The sequence below is a fragment of the Pseudophryne corroboree genome, chromosome 5, assembly GCF_028390025.1.
Source record: "Pseudophryne corroboree isolate aPseCor3 chromosome 5, aPseCor3.hap2, whole genome shotgun sequence".
Lineage (NCBI taxonomy): Eukaryota > Metazoa > Chordata > Amphibia > Anura > Myobatrachidae > Pseudophryne > Pseudophryne corroboree.
Window position 1 is genome coordinate 46,083,109 of NC_086448.1, and position 15,610 is coordinate 46,098,718.

Sequence of the window (15,610 nt, forward strand, 5' to 3'; positions counted from 1 at the left end):
AGTCCACATCCTTGCTGGACTGCGGGTCTTCGCGCAGATAGTCTTGCTATGCTGGGTGAACAACATTACGTTGCGAGACAAGCATGTCCCAGCCGAGCGCAACGAAATTGATGATACCCTTTCTCGCGGCGACTGGCAGTGGTTTCGGCAGTTAGCTCCTGCAACTTTAATCCAAGGGGACTTCTGTCCTGCTTCTGTGTGCGGATTGGAGGATTTAACCCACAGGTCTTTGGCTCCTGCGCTACCTTCTGGAGAGGGGCCATAGTGGGTAAGACCCCTCACAAGGCAGATGGCCCATCGTTGCTTTGGATTCGGGATGGCTGGGATGGTGGCAGAAGGCCGATCCCATAACATCTGGGTAGCAGGCCCTCAGGGATAGTGGCAGAAGGCCGATCCCATAACATCTGGGTAGCATGCCCTCAGGGATGGTGGCAGAAGGCCGATCCCATAACATCTGGGTAGCAGGCCCTCAGGGATGGTGGCAGAAGGCCGACCCCATAACATCGGGGTAGCAGACCCTTGGCGATGGTGGCAGAAGGCCGATCCCAGAACATCTAGGGTAGCAGGCCCTTAGGGATGGTGGCAGAAGGCCGATCCCAGAACATCGGGGCAGATGGCCCTCCAACATTTAGGTTATTATTTCAATTATGATTTTGCGATATCTTATTTTCCTGAGATGTCTGCTGTCTGCTATATGGCCCATAACATCTGGGTAGCAGGCCCTCAGGGATGGTGGCAGAAGGCCAATCCCATAACATCTGGGTAGCAGGCCCTTAGGGATGGTGGCAGAAGGCCGATCCCAGAACATCGGGGCAGAAGGCCCTCCAACATTTAGGTTATTATTTCAACTATGATTTGAGATATTCTATTTTCCTGAGCTGTCTGCTTCCTGCTATGTGTGATAAATATTTTCAACCGTCCCTTAGTTCTTCCATTCAGTCAATAAAGGCCGTCGACGCACGCCCCGAAGGTTTGGGATTTTGGATTCAGCGCTCACGATACGGGGATACGATATTGGGGATACGGGTTCGCCTCTTCATGGTGGCCTTTACGATGTCCTTTCCACGGTACGTTCAGGGTGGGTGAGCTGGGGTCCGTCTCTCGGACTTCAGCCTCACCCGTGCTGGCGGCCTGCGTCGTCATATGCCCCGACGGTTTGTGGTGTCGGATTCAGCGCTCCAAGACGGACGTAGTCGGCAGGGGGCTGTGGGTTCGAATGTGTCAGGCTCATGCGCGGGGCATTTGTCCAGTGCCCGCGGCCCGGGCTTGTTCGTCCCTTCGGCCTCCAACGCCCACCGGGTAGCTCGTCCATCGTGACGGTTCCCCGTTGTCCAGATATCACTCCCGGTCGGTTTTGGAACGTTGTTTTTTGTACCTGGGTCTATCTCCGGCCGACACTGGGACTCACTCTTTCCGCATCGGCGCTGCGCCAGCAGCCGCTGCGGCGGGTTGGTCCGAAGTCGAAGTCCGGGCACTGGGTAGGTGGAGGTCTGGTGCAGTCATACGCTATATCAGGCCTTTTCCTCCCAGTGCGCCCCTTTGAGGACTAGCCGCTCGCCGCATTTGCACTTTGCGATTGCGGGGGCCTTGTGGAATTTTTGTTTTATCGTTGGTTTTAATTCCGGCTTTTGCCGGCTAACGAAGTTTTGTGTTTTTGCCTCAAGTCAAATTGGGCGACCCTTCCCCCCAAAACCCCCTCCCCGTTAGGGACGCAGTTAGGTTGCCCATCTACTACTCATACTATATTTATTTTGCTTATTAACCCGCGTCACACCCTTCTTTTGCAGGACGGCGGTTAGGTCCGCACTTTATATGATTTGACGGCCATTCATACATCTACGGGCTGTTCGTGTCTGGGCTGGCCCGGCCAAAGCTGCGGTCTGTTCGCTGGTGGGGGCGTAGAAGCCTCCGCCGGGGATGGCCTGCGGGACTGGCTCCGGGCGGCACCCACGGCCGGCTGGTATACTGATCTTCTTGGGGGACCTTATTCACATTCTTAGGTACCTTTAGGTAGTTTTTCTTGGGTTTCGTTGCATTAGTCCGTATTCTACTTTTATGTCTCTTTAGTTAGTTTTGTTCTGCTTCTTAGGTCCCTTTAGTTAGTCTTTTCGGAGTAGTTGGCGGTGGCAGGTTGGTAACCTGGCAGTTGGCCGGTTTCTGAACGGTTACTTAATTTTAATTATGAGTTCAAGGTTAGTAAGTTTGGGTGTACTTTTAGGTACATTTTATAGTTCTATAATTAGTTTACGGGCATCGCTTTACCAAGTGGGTCCATATAACTGGTATAAACATATGTGGATGGCGGGGCCGGTGGCCCAATTTTTACCATGTAGGGGCGGAGCGTACCTCCGTCCCTGCAACTGTTGGTGGGGCAGGGGTAGTGGCAGAAGGCCGACCCCTGTCCTTGGATTTTTGATTTTCGATGTCTGGGATGGAGGCAGGAGGCCGATCCCGGAACATCTGGGGCAGAAGGCTCCCTCACACATATGTTTTTTATTGCTTGTTTTTCTGTATTATAACATTGATCACCCATGTTACGTTTATCATGCTTAACCGTTCTTCTCCCCGCCACCTTAGTTAGATAGGGAAGTCTGCATTTTAGTTTTAGTATTTAATAGGCCTCTCTATCAGTCAGAAAATAAAAGCTGACCCCTTTCACGCCAATTACAGTTGTTGTGTCTTTATTTTATAAGATAAGTGTGCTTGAGTGGCGCGTGGATGCATCTGACGTGTGAGGTTTAAGACTGCGTAGGGAACATACTGTGACCATAGCAGCATAAACGAACCGTCGGGGCTTCCGCAGCGCCGCTCAGTGCATCACCTTGGCTTGGAAGGGGTTAATGTTTTGTGGTGGGAGGAACGTGGAGAGGGTCCGAGGGGCTGATTGGCTGGATCATGTATAGGGGCTGGCCTGTCATACATATAGGCTGCTGACAGGGTACTTCCTCCCTCTTTTCAGCTCTTCTCTTGACCCGCCCTCCCGCCCTGGGGACTTGGTTTTGGTTTTTATTTTATTTTTGTTCTACAGTCGGGTTCATTGTGTCGGCTTTTGGTGGCCGGTTTCTGAACGGTTACTTAATTTTAATAAGGCGCTCATAACTTTATTGTGATTACATAAACCTTTTCTTTAAGCTAGCTTATCACTAAATTAAACAACACCACACACTGAAATAAAGACACGGACACAGTAGCTGGAGTTAAAGGTCAGACGATGTTTATTAATCGCTGACCAACTCTTTAAACTATAATTGTGATCGAATTAGAATTGATTTTGAATATAGACTTAAATTTAGTTTGGAGGATGGCAAACAGAAAGTCGCTGCCAAACACCAGCACCAGTCACCTAGATGAAACCACCAAACCAAGGAGGGGAGTACACATACCCCGCCTCCTTCCCGCATAACCCGCATTGTGCTGGCCTTACCCCTCTTTCTCTGGCAAACGTTCGGTTCCCGCAGGGGAACGTCTAAATGTCCAACCGCAAGAAAAGGACACACCTGCCGTCCTTCTAAAGAGGGAGCCCCACAATGACCACTTATGCCTGTGTGACAGCTGGTTGGTAGCGACTTCCCGCCAATCTGGCTTTAAAATAGCCAACTGCAAATCAACAAACCGTAGCTGAAATCCGGGAGGGCGGGCGGGCATAAAATGAATGGCAAGAGGAAGTCTAGGAAAATGGCCCCCACCTATATACTATCCTAAGACCCTCCTATTAAGCTTGATGCACAACCTTCCAATCCAATAGGAAAAAACCAAAAGGGGAAACTGATCTGCCTAGCAACTGCTTAGTCACTTAACAACCAATCACAAAAAGTGGATCTCTTATATGGCCTCAGGCTTATGCAGCCTTCAGCTTATCTAAGGCGCTCATAACTTTATTGTGATTACATAAACCTTTTCTTTAAGCTAGCTTATCACTAAATTAAACAACACCACACACTGAAATAAAGACACGGACACAGTAGCTGGAGTTAAAGGTCAGACGATGTTTATTAATCGCTGACCAACTCTTTAAACTATAATTGTGATCGAATTAGAATTGATTTTGAATATAGACTTAAATTTAGTTTGGAGGATGGCAAACAGAAAGTCGCTGCCAAACACCAGCACCAGTCACCTAGATGAAACCACCAAACCAAGGAGGGGAGTACACATACCCCGCCTCCTTCCCGCATAACCCGCATTGTGCTGGCCTTACCCCTCTTTCTCTGGCAAACGTTCGGTTCCCGCAGGGGAACGTCTAAATGTCCAACCGCAAGAAAAGGACACACCTGCCGTCCTTCTAAAGAGGGAGCCCCACAATGACCACTTATGCCTGTGTGACAGCTGGTTGGTAGCGACTTCCCGCCACCAAGGTTTACCAAACCGCCACCGCCATCTGCAACAGTAACCAACTAAAAACAACTAAATAGCTCTACCGAAACAGACAAAAAATATCCTCCAGGAAAAACTGCACTCCTTCCGGAGAAAGATGAACCCCATCCTCCTTGTAGAACTGCCTGTTCCTTAGCCCCAGTAGAGGATGCCTGATCGCCACTCCACCTATGGCCCTAACAAAAAGAGACACTGCCGGATTACCCTTCTTGCGTGCTTTCTCCAGCGCCGAGAAACGCACCGCACCACGCCAATGGAAACGAGGCACCATTTCCGACCAAACAATGCAGACTCCTGGCCAGTGACAACGGATTGCCACCAAATCCGCCTTAACGGACAAAACCAAATCTATCCCTTAACTCGACCTATATCATTCCCACCCAAATGAATGACAATACAACTGGGGCGACCCTGGCGGCGCTCCCGGGAAAAAAGGACCCGCAACAAATCACCCCATAACATGCCATCTCACTTGCCTGGATCCAAAAACCTCCGCTGCCCTAAGTGCCATGGGATGCTAAAAAATATAGGAATGACCAACCAGCCATATTTGGTCCCCAAAATTGATGATAGCTGCAAAGAAAATATCCTAACATCAGATTATGAACGTAATACATACAAAAAACACAACGGAACAAAAAGAAACCCAAGTGAAGGAGAAAAATCAAAAAACCTCCCGTGGACCTTGAGAGAACAGCCAATTGAAATTAGGCCCCCTCGGAGGAAAAATTTTAAAAATTCACTTCACACCCTCGATTCCTGAACGGTAAGCGTTCAAAAACCGACGAGTAAACACGTTTTTGGGTTAGCGCAACAGGCGCACTTATAACTTATACCAACGGACATATGACCTATAGGAGGCGAACTTCCAACGGCCCAGCTCCCGAACAGCCGCAGGGGATGAACCTGTAGCCGCTGCATGAGTAGCCGCCCCAATCCGCAAGGAATGGATACCGAAGTCCGCCCCCTGCAAGCCCAATGCCGCCAAACATTTTTTGAACACAGCAGCAAATTGAAATTTCGTCAGAGGGTCAACCTGCGCGTGCACCAGCAACTGGTCGCCCCCTGGAGGCCTCAACCGTACATACTCCTGCGTCAACCGCAGCGGGTAAACACCCGGTTCTTCCTGAGCCTCCAAGGACAACCAGCGACCCCGACCTGCTTGATCTGTCTTGGACCGCACAATCCTACAGAGTAACAGGCCCTCCTGCCAGCGCACATTTTCGTAAAGCCAACCCGACTCCCGAGACGTTTGCTGCATGCCACCAACTCGCTCACCCGAAAAGCCCCGAAAAAGGCCAGGGCATACGCACAACCAAACAACGCGACCTCGAATTCCGAGGACGCAATTTGAGGCAGTACCCGCAGTAAATCCGTTAGAAGCTGCAACGTTACGGGCCTATGTGAATCCGCAGGCGCCGGGCGCAACCTGGCCCAACCTTTCAGCGCTCTGGAAAGGACAAACGACCCCGTGGGGTCCGTCATCCCGTGGAGCCGCGAGTGAAAGGAAATGCCCGCAAGGGCAGATGCCATGGTCGCTTTTGACCTACCGTTTTGGCAATGTTCCCAAACAAAGGTCATCAGGGCGACGGCCGAGGACTCACCTGCTACCCCGTACCTACTCTGAAAGACCGACCAATCCCGCCCGGCTGCATCATACGCTCGGAGAGTGGAAGGAGCCAGCGCACACCTGGCTAAAGCATTTTAAACCGACTCGACCATCTGCCAGACAGAAGGTGGGCACTGTAACCCCTCCGCCGTCGCTCCCGGAACCCACGTCCTGAATTTGTCAAACTGGAACCGAGACAATGCATCCGCAATTCCATTGTCAACTCCAGGCACGTGGCGGGCCCTGAAATTAATATTGCGCTGCAAGCAAACTAACACTAGATGCCGTAGCAGCCTCAGAGCCTGCGGCGAGGAGGAACGCTGATTATTAATCGCATGTACCACCCCCAAGTTGTTGCAATGAAACAAAATGTCCCTATTTGCGAACTGGCCGGCCCATAATTCAAGCGCCACTATGATCGGGAACAATTCCAGCAAAAGGAGGTTTCTTGGTAAACTCACGCGTTACCCACGAGGCCGGCCAAGCCGCAGCGCACCATGCGCCAGCAACAAACGCGCCCTAAACCTCGACTGCCTGAGGCATCCGTGAACAATTGCAGCTGCTTACTGGAATAACAAGGCGCGGGCCACAAAACTTCCCTGTTGAAGGACACCAGGAAAGAGACCCAAATCCGCAAATCATTTCTGATCTCGCGGGAAAGGTACATGGTGTGATTCTGCCGGACCGTCCCCGCCGTGGCCCGCTCAAGTTTGCGACAGAAAATCCTACCCATGGGGATAATCCTGCACGCAAAATTGAGAGAACCCAGCAAGGACTGCACCTGCTTAAGCCGAACTCTGCGTTTGCCTAAACAGTCAGTAATTAAACCCAAAAGCTTACGCACTTTATCCTCGGGCAGGCGACAGCAACCCCCCACCGTGTCAATTTCGATACCTAAATAGCTAAGACAAGTGCAAGGGCCCTCGCATTTGTCTTGCGCGACAGGCACCCCTAGCCTTATGAACAAGGATCTAGCCACCAACAGAATATCCCCACAGATCGAACTGCCCCCCAGGCCCACAAAGAGAAAGTCGTCCAGGTAGTGACCCACCCCGCGTTGACCGGAGGCGGACTGGACGCACCAATGCAAAAATGTGCTAAAACTCTCAAAGTGGGCACAGGAGACCGAACAACCCATGGGGAGCCACCGATCCACGTAAAACTCGCCCCCTATTTTGAAACCCAGAAACCGCAGGGAATCCGGATGCAGTGTAAAAAGCCGGAAAGCCGACTCCACGTCCATATTTGCCAACAAGCCCCCCGGACCACAACCCGCACCAAGCGCAGAGCGTCATCAAAAGACTGATAACGTACCCTGCACATAGCCTGCGGAATAGCGTCGTTAACCGAAAAGCCCGGCGGGTGCGACAAGTGCTGTATCAGGCGGAACTTGCCCGTGGCCTTCTTGGGCACCACCCCACCTGGGGAATTGCACAAGGAGGGCAGTGGGGGAAAGGCGTGGGGCCCCAACATGCGCCCCAAGCCGATCTCCCCGACCACCTTCCGCCTAATCTCCTGCGGGAATTCGCGCGCCGCTCTCAAATTCTGGCGCGCCACCACGTGCACCGAATCCGAAATGGGCAAACCAAAAACGTGCAGAAAAAACCCGCCAAGAGGAATGACGCTGCCGACCTGTCGGGGTATAAGCTCAGCCAGCGCCGCAACTCGGGAACTCGAATTGGGGAAAAAGGCCTTACTTGCCAATTCCCCTGGTCTCGGCAGGGGCGGAGGGCTTCCCGCTCGCCGCCGAGGTCTAATCTTTGGCCGGGTGACTGGCCCCGCACAACCTGCACGAGTGGCGAAAACGACAATTCACCCTCTTGACGCAATTTCCCTCGTTGTAGGCAAAACACTTCCCTTTCCCTATCGAGCGGGAACCCGGAGCCCCGGCCGCCCCGGGCTTCTTGACCGTGATGTCCGGGGCGGGCTTAACCTGCTGCGTAACCTCCAACCACACCTTGACATCCTTAAAACCCGCGGGCAGGGCGGGGTTGCCATCCTGATTGCGACGGAATTTCTCATCGTAATCCCGCCAAGCATAACCCTTGGATTTCAAGTACATGTCATGTACTAAAAACAACTATTTCACTAAATTGTGATACTCCGCGGGTAGCGATTCCGTGTAGCAAGCAGTAAACCAAAAATCCTCGCAACCACTGGTGAAAATTGCGGCAAGCATTTTCCCCAATGCCGCCCGGTTTCTTAGCTGCGTCTAAACCCTGCCGCATCGCATCCTTAAGGGTGAAGATCCCTTTTCTGTGATTCCTTTGCCATGCGCCGCGCGATGAGTCTAGCTAATTTACGCGGGCGCCGCGGAGAGCCTGAAGAAACACTGCTAGATGATGAGGAAGAACAACTAGATGAACTGTGTAAAGGAAGGGCATGCTCACCAGTGTCAGAAGAACCCGGAACAGCGTCGTCCGTTGCACCCGACTCAGTTGGTGGCCGAACTTCCCCCGTTGCTGCCGCGTCCCTCTGTGACCTTCATCCCCCACGCGACGTAGCCCCGGAACCGGCCAGCACCTGTGAGGGAGAAACAGAAGGGACAACAGGCGCGGGGGAAACCAGCGCATAAATGGTAATGGGGTGAGCATGCAGGGGAGGAGGCCAAGTACAGCCGCCCCCCGCGGCGGAGGGCCGGCGGGGAGCGGCGGGTGAGGACCCCCAATTGAGGGGTACCCGACGGCGTGGGGGAAGGCAGTCCCGGCCCCCGCAGTGCCCCCCATGGAGTAAGCAGGCCGCCAAGAAGGATGCGGCATGTAACCGCCCGCCCCTGAAAATCCGGCCGAAACCGGGGGGAACTGTGGAGGGGCAGGAAGGGGCGGCAAAATTTGCGCCAATTGATTGGCTACAGCTAGGGGCGGCCCGTGATGCGAGCCCGAAAAGGCAGGGAGGGGAACCATAACCCGGGGGGCCGCCGACCGACCACGTGGGCCGGACGCCGGAGCCCGAGCCGTCAAAGTAAGGGTAAAATTGTGGTGTGGACGCCACCGTTAGGCCCATGGAGGGTGCTCAGGCAGCTGCAGGGAACGCCGGCGCAATAGGCCAAGGAAGGACACCGGGGAAAAATTGGTCCCCAGCGAAACCTTGAGGCGCGTCCATCGAGTGGGCAGGGCCGGGCAGGTGGTAAGCCGCCACGATGGACGACTGATTCGCCACCAACTGCAGCGCCCCCGGCGGGCCAGGAGGAGTCGCCTGGAGCCCAACGACCGGGGATGATGACACGGGCAGCCGCGCAACGGGCGACCGGGGGCCCAGCCAAAAGGCCCCCGATGCGTGACTCCCAACCGGGAACCCCAGCCATGCAACCGCAGGAGGGGCGGGCGCTGCGGCAGCACCAGCCACGCCCCCTACTCCTGAAACACCCGGTAGCGCCCCCGGCACCCCATTCCCTAACTGGGTACTACAGGCCCCTCCGCAGACAGGGGTACCTGTACCCCACAAACCGTACTGGGGACAGAGGGCACCTCACCCTGCTGCCCCAGACTCATATTCCCCACTGTTGGCCCAGCCCCCCCCCTCGCCCTCCGCAGCCCCGCCGCGGCCGCTCGACACCACGTGGGCGCCCGAGCCACCGCTCAGAGCCGCTGTCGGGTAAGGCGGAGGAGACCCGGCGCTGCCCAGCGCGCCGGGCGAAGGAACTGTAGATGCCGCAGCAGCAGCCGGGGACGCCGGTGACCGCGGCCCGGCCGAGCCGCTCGCCCCAGCGACACGTGCAGAGCGGCCATTGGCCGTCTGCCTCGCGCTGACAGGGTAGCGGGTAGTCGTGGCCCGACTCTGCCGCGTGCCAGCCGACGCCAAAAGGAGTCTCCTAGGGGCCGCACTGCGGGAATGGGAGCGGGGGGTGCCCGCGGCCTCCACGAGGCGGGTGGGGGGAGCGGAGCGGCGCGGGCTCGGCAAACCAGGGGGAGAGGGGGAACCAATAAATACAATATAATAACATGTCACAGGAAGAATCACTGAAAAGAAAAGGGGGGAAGGGGGGGGGGAGGTGCAGAACAGAAAGCTAATATACAAAGGAAAAACAGCAATGAAATTACAGTGCCAATGTACTTAACCTTCCTGGGCCATAAAATGAATGGCAAGAGGAAGTCTAGGAAAATGGCCCCAACCTATATACTATCCTAAGACCCTCCTATTAAGCTTGATGCACAACCTTCCAATCCAATAGGAAAAAACCAAAAGGGGAAACTGATCTGCCTAGCAACTGCTTAGTCACTTAACAACCAATCACAAAAAGTGGATCTCTTATATGGCCTCAGGCTTATGCAGCCTTCAGCTTATCTTATGAGTTCAAGGTTAGTAAGTTTGGGTGTACTTTTAGGTAAATTTTATAGTTCTATAATTAGTTTACGGGCATCGCTTTACCAAGTGGGTCCATATAACTGGTATAAACATATGTGGATGGCGGTGCCGGTGGCCCAATTTTTACCATGTAGGGGCGGAGCGTACCTCCGTCCCTGCAACTGTTGGTGGGGCAGGGGTAGTGGCAGAAGGCCGACCCCTGTCCTTGGATTTTTGATTTTCGATGTCTGGGATGGAGGCAGGAGGCCGATCCCGGAACATCTGGGGCAGAAGGCTCCCTCACACATATGTTTTTTATTGCTTGTTTTTCTGTATTATAACATTGATCACCCATGTTACGTTTATCATGCTTAACCGTTCTTCTCCCCGCCACCTTAGTTAGATAGGGAAGTCTGCATTTTAGTTTTAGTATTTAATAGGCCTCCCTATCAGTCAGAAAATAAAAGCTGACCCCTTTCACGCCAATTACAGTTGTTGTGTCTTTATTTTATAAGATAAGTGTGCTTGAGTGGCGCGTGGATGCATCTGACGTGTGAGGTTTATTAACACTGACTAACTAAACAATACATGATTGTTATCATTTATTTTGCAGGTTGAGCTCTGGAGCTGGATAGCCCTTTCCCACTGGTGTCTGGTCATGTTCGGCCAGAACGTCTTGGTGGTGACGTTACAGGTGTCTAAGGGGGTTGTGGTTGTCGAACTGGAACTTGTGTGTTCAGCTTGATGAGAAAGATGCTGCTTAAGGGTAGTAAGAGTCACATTCAAGTCTCTTGTGGCTGACGTATGGTTTGGTTTTCCATGATTCTAACCATGGTGTCTTGTGTGGTTTGTGTTGCAGTTAAGATCTTCATCAAGTAAGATTGATGCAGCCTGTGATTGTCATCCATGACTCTTTGGAAGGTATCTAGCATTCTATTATTGTCTGCCCTCAATAGTTCCAGGGTGTTAACCATTCGGGTTAGATCTGTTGTTTGTAGTGATGTGCACCGGAAATTTTTTGGGTTTTGTGTTTTGGTTTTGGATTCGGTTCCGCGGCCGTGTTTGGATTCGGACGCGTTTTGGCAAAACCTCCCTGAAATTTTTTTGTCGGATTCGGGTGTGTTTTGGATTCGGGTGTTTTTTTTACAAAAAACCCTCAAAAACAGCTTAAATCATAGAATTTGGGGGTCATTTTGATCCCATAGTATTATTAACCTCAATAACCATAATTTTCACTCATTTCCAGTCTATTCTGAACACCTCACACCTCACAATATTATTTTTAGACCTAAAATTTGCACCGAGGTCGCTGGATGGCTAAGCTAAGCGACCCAAGTGGCCGACACATACACCTGGCCCATCTAGGAGTGGCACTGCAGTGTCAGACAGGATGGTAGATTTAAAAAATAGTCCCCAAACAGCACATGATGCAAAGAAAAAAAGAAGGTGCAATGAGGTAGCTGTGTGACTAAGCTAAGCGACCCAAGTGGCCGACACAAACACCTGGCCCATCTAGGAGTGGCACTGCAGTGTCAGATAGGATGGCTCTTAAAAAAAAATAGTCCCCAAACAGCACATGATGCAAAGAAAAAAAGAGGCGCAATGAGGTAGCTGTGTGACTAACCTAAGTGACCCAAGTGGCCGACACAAACACCTGGCCCATCTAGGAGTGTCTGGAGAAACGGGGGAGTGGCTGGGCGAACGCTGGGTGTGTTTGTGACGTCAAACCAGGAACGAAACTGACTGAACTGATCGCAGTGTAGGAGTAAGTCTCGAGCTACTCAGAAACTGATAAGAAATTTCTATTCGCAATTCTGCTAATCTTTCGTTCGCAATTCTGCAAAGCTAAGATTCACTCCCAGAGGGCGGCAGCCTAGCGTGTGCAATGCTGCTAAAATCTGCTAGCGAGCGAACAACTCGGAATAAGGGCCATTGTAGAATTTAAGTTTCTCAAAACAACAAAGAAAAAAATAAAGTTTTAATACTTTTAATACTTCTACATAATATAATTTCAAATGTAAGCTCTCACGAGCAGGGCCCTCTTCCCTCATGTGCTTTTACATCTCTTTCTTAACTTATCTTCTTTACAGTACTCTCTTTGATGGCACCAAATCCTTAGGTTTTCTGCCACTCTGAAACTTATTTCTATGCCTTTTACTGATGCAGCTATGTTTATATACCCTGTACTTGTTTGATATTGTATTGAACTGTTAGACACTGGGGGTCATTCCGAGTTGATCGCTAGCTGCCATTATTCGCAGCGCAGCGCTCAGTAAAAAAATGGCTAATCTGCGCATGTGTGTGCACCGCAATGCGCACCCGCAACGTATGGGTACAAAGAGCATCGTAGTTTTGCACAGGTTCTAGCAAAGCTTTCAGTCGCATGGCCAAACGCAGGAAGATTGACATCTGGGTGTCAAATGACTGTTTTCAGGGAGTGCTTAGAAAAACGCAGGCGTGTCGGGAAAAACGCAGGCGTGGCTGGGCGAACGCTGGGCGGGTGTGTGACATCAAAAGCCATCCCTCCGTCGTTAGAATCAACGCACACGAAGAGTAACTACAGGGCTGGTCTTGTTTTGCACAAAATGATTTTGCAGGCGCTCTGATGCACAAGCGTTCGCACTTCTGCAAAGCGAAAATACACTCCCCGGTGGGCGGCGACAATGCGTTTGCACGGCTGCTAAAAGTAGCTAGCGGGCGATCAACTCGGAATGACCCCCATTGTCTTCATATTTAGCATATTTGTTCACTCTGTAATTGGGCGCAGAGAGGATACGGTCATTAGGTCGACACAGCTTAGGTTGACAGTCATTAGGCCAACCACTGACGGTCGACATGCATTAGGTGGCGGAATATAAATAATGGATAATATTAATTAAACAAATAACCATGTGTGACACAAATCACCACCTCTCTTTTATTTAACTAAAATACAATGCTGACTTAAACCCAGTATGTTAGGAAAACTATTTATGCACAATACCCACATACAGTGTCGGACTGGGGTATTAAGGGCCCAAAGGGGGAATGCAGTTATAGGGGCCCATACTTAGGGGTGTAGACAGCCTACAAATGGGGTGTGGCCAGCCTCCACACAGGCTTGAAATGCACAATAGTCTTGTGCAGTGTAATACAACATATCTACCATGTATAATACAAGTGCACAGTCTGGAACCTGATCCCTAGAGGAAGGAGTGGGCCCTCAGGCAGTGGGGCCTACCGGTGGTTTCCCTGGTACTCCTGTGGGTCAGTCCGACCCTGGCACATAACATTATAAACATTGTTGTGCATGAATCTAATTCAAAAGCCATGTCAAATATTTAAAACTCTCACAACAATATAATTGTTTAATTTATGATGGGTAAAAAAAAAAAACACAAAACATACATTTCTGTGCTGACCGCATACCCAATGGAAAATTAGAAGATTAAATCAGCCAACTTTCTTACTGCAAATTTTTTCTACAAAGTGCACACTAAAAATCACAGTAAATACAATGTAAATATTACTGCATCTTCTAAATTAATATATTAATAATCAAATCTTATCAGCCTCCATGGGCCGATCTGAGTCCCGGACATAAGTCCCCCTCACTAACTCCGAAGGAATCAGGTTCTGCAGGGGCTCCTCATATTCCAAATAAGTGGCGATAAAAGGCCGGCCACCTCCAGTTTGAAGTGCCAACTTGGCCTGCTTCGCCATTTTGGCTTTCACACAACGCTTAATGTCGTAGAAGCGCTTTCTGCTGGTCTCCTTTGTTCGCATCACCAAGCTCTCACTGTTCACAGCATCTACCGCCTTCTTCCACATGAGTGTTTTTTTGCGGGATGACACCTTAGCTGCATCAGGACCAAAAAGCTGGCGATGGTATTTCATAATCACCCGCACCAGGGCAACATTCTCTGCAAAAGTGAACTTCATATTGTGCCCTGTCTTGGTCCTGGTACGTGGCTGCGGAGCCACATCACTATCACTAGAGGTCTCAGGCGCTTCCTCTGTCACCTTCTCCACGTCATCCCCCTCACTACCCTCCTCCACCTCACTAACCTCCTCCACCTCATCAACCTCCCCAACCTCACTAACCTCCTCCACCTCACTAACCTCAGAATGTGACATGCTTAGCACAAACAACACTGAACACTAAAAATTAAACACATACATAACACACTCCTCCTCTACCTCTACACAGCACACACCACACACACACACACACACACACACACAAGAGATTAAATGAAAAATACACTGACAGAAAATATGACATACTAATAACTAACAATACAACAATAAAGACAACTTTCAACAACAATACAGCAGTCAGAAATCGAAAAACTACTAACCACAAAACTCACCAACTCCTCACAGCACTATCTCTCACCTCTCCACTAAACCTACGAGGTTCAGACGGTTTAGGGCGTATTTATATGGCTGCGCTTTGACACTCACACGTATTCCACAGAACCAATCACGCATCACCTTCAAAATCGAAAGTAAATGTGAAAACGCAGCCGCAAAGTCCATAAAACACTGCCGCACTTGAAATATACGAATCATGCATCAAAAGATCCATCTTCGGCCGAACACAAACACATACAGCTGTAAAACACACACCAGAAATACGAATGACATCGACATCGGAAAATACTAATACAACAAGCACGAAAGCTTCGTAAAAAAACGAGTACAAATTCAAAAAGTTGCAATTTTGCACGTCTGATGTCAGTCGAATTAATTTTCGACTAAAATCGTCAGAAAAACAAATCTTAGTAAATATTAGTGATGAGCGGGTTCGGTTCCTCGGAATCCGAACCCGCCCGAACTTCACCTTTTTTTACACGGGTCCGAGCGCGCCCGAACGTCATCATCCCGCTGTCGGATTCTCGCGAGGCTCGGATTCTATCGCGAGACTCGGATTCTATATAAGGAGCCGCGCGTCGCCGCCATTTTCACACGTGCATTGAGATTGATAGGGAGAGGACGTGGCTGGCGTCCTCTCCGTTTAGAATAGATAGAGAGTGAGACACTTGATTTACTGGAGCATTAGGAGGAGTACTCAGAGAGTGCAGAGTTTTGCTGATAGTTATACTAGTGACTGACCACCAGTGCAGTTTTATTTATTTTTATTATTTAATATAATCCGTTCTCTGCCTGAAAAAAAACGATACAAAGTCACATACCATATCTGTGCTCAGCCTCAGTGTGCTGCATCATCTATGTATATCTGACTGTGCTGAGTGCTCACTGCTCACACAGCTTAATTGTGGGGGAGACTGGGGAGCAGTTATAGCAGGAGTACATATTTAACAGTGCACACTTTTGCTGCCAGAGTGCCACTGCCAGTGT